Source organism: Pocillopora verrucosa, chromosome 13 (genome assembly GCF_036669915.1).
Source record: "Pocillopora verrucosa isolate sample1 chromosome 13, ASM3666991v2, whole genome shotgun sequence".
Lineage (NCBI taxonomy): Eukaryota > Metazoa > Cnidaria > Anthozoa > Scleractinia > Pocilloporidae > Pocillopora > Pocillopora verrucosa.
In genome coordinates, this window is record NC_089324.1 from 12,482,915 (window position 1) to 12,485,145 (window position 2,231).

The window sequence follows — 2,231 nt, forward strand, 5'->3', positions numbered from 1 at the left end:
TGCCATGACCAGGATTCGAACCTGGGTTATTGCGGCCACAACGCAATGTACTAACCACTGTAAGATCACGGCTGCCACTGCTGCTCATATGTACAGGATGTTTCCTTGCGGACAAACTATATGCATCCTAGCAAAAATAGAGACAATTATCCCTATACCTTCTCCCATACACATTCCTACTTGCAGGAGATTATAAGTTCTCACAGTGGTAGTTCAATGCCAGTGTTCCTCTCGTCGAGGACGGAGGAACACGTTGAGTGGCAGCCAATCACATCCTGTACATTAGGAATCTTCGACCAATCACATCCACTCGTTTGCAATTAACCAAACGAGTGGATGGGATTGGCCAATTTGTGAGCTACATGTAACAAAAGATCCACAGCGGTTCGTTCTCTAACTTTTGAGAGCGCGATTTAAAAAGTTATTCAAAGAGTGCGAGATCAACAGAGAAATTGTGTTCTAATATGTTTTATAAGAATCTGTTTAGAGCAGTTAGCTGCCAAAAATTATAATTGGAAGAGGTGTACATGCTCTATCGTTTTGCCTTGGAGGTCTTTCTTTCTGTTTACATCGATCGCAAGAATGCCGAAGTTTAGTCTTCTTACCAATAGGTATCCGACGCTCGGCTACCTAAGAGAAGCGGATGAGGTGTTCAAGAAGAATTCTGAGTAGCAGGAGAAGTGAATGCGCCGCAACTTGATGCTGGTGCTGGTAACTGCGTCGGTTCCGATCTCTTCGGGGGAATCAGAAGTCAATTTGCGGCTTATCACGGTATCCAACTCCCAGTGACTTGTTAGCTCAGTTGGTAGAGCACTGCACCGGTGTCGCAGAGGTCATAGGTTCAAATCATGTGCAGTCCTGATTTTTTTTTTCAGCCCTTCTTTTCACTACTGCTAAAGAAGTGTTCATAACTGCGAAGATCGCTTTCATGTTCACGTCTTTATCCGCAGTTCAAATATATGACTTTCATATTTTCACAGCCGTTCAATTTAGATTTGTCATATTAATGTTTTAAAAAAAATTTAAAGAGCCAATCGTTAAGGTCCAGAGCATGGCTTGTAGATTTAGTTTATTATTATTATTTTTTTGATAAAACATCAATTAAGAATCTAGAAAAAAAGAAAAATCACACTGAAGTGGCTATACTGATCATGAAATTTGAAGAGGTTTGGTTTGGGTATTAGTTAATGCTTATCCGTGTCATGACATGGATAACAGTGATGGTAAAGCAAAGCTTAAAACGGCAGAAATCGCCAGAAACTACGACGGATACACAGGGCATGAGTAATTTTTTTATTGATTTTACGTGTAAAATATTCATATTTTGAAATATTTATCGTTGTAAATCGACCATATTTCGTTCCCCACACTATTCCTTATAACGTGTTCAAATTTTCAACGGTTCCTCCCGTATGGTGGCCCATTGTTATCATAGCAAAACCACCATACTCCCGTAACTTAACACCGAGTCACACAACGCGTGACGCGTTCATGAATTCATCGTTGGCTTTTTCTCGAGACGCGAGCTTGGGCCGCCTGTGGTGTTTCAATAACTTTTTTCATCGCTTTTCCAGTATCCCACGTTTTGATTCAAAATGTTAAAAATTTTGCCTTCACTACACAACCGAACACACTCAAAGGTTGAGGCATGGGCGCGTTGGTCAGCTAGGCCCAAGATATATTTTAATTGTGACAATGAATTTACAACAAAGTGGATAAGAGATACATCAAGTAACGTCCTACATGCGCCAAAGCCGGACACGTAAACCCCAAAAACCTCTTGTTAGGAAAAATAGGGACCGTGTACCCCCGAATAACTGCAGTGGCGCCACCTTTGGGGTTTTAAGGTTGATCTATAAACAATGAAGATAATGAAGAAAACAAATCATATCAGGCTAATTACACAATAAAAATAAACCTTATGGGAAAGTGCTAGTGGCAAGGCTGACCGTAGAATGCCACAAGTTTCTCAACGGTCTCTTTTTACAAACATACTACCCATGAGCCTTCGCGTACTACGCTCGCACCCAGTTCTCTGTCCCGTGTTGGCAAAATATTAATTTATGTCAATACCGATTATCACAAATTACATTAAGCGAGCGACCGTCGTAGCTTTGTTGTTAGAGACCTTACGCAACAGGACGGCAGAAGGGAGAGGACAGCAAAATTGATCGTGTGACGCGCGTGACAACCTGATTCGTGAGCCATTTGACGCAACTTCCGGTTTGAGA

General features: G+C 41.4%; 1 non-coding gene across 1 annotated transcript; it reads right to left on the reverse strand.

The window, feature by feature from the left end:
* Positions 1–72, reverse strand: Trnah-gug (transfer RNA histidin (anticodon GUG)). The gene has a single exon. It is a non-coding gene; the product is annotated as a tRNA-His (tRNA).
* Between the last annotated feature and the right edge of the window lie 2,159 nt (positions 73–2,231).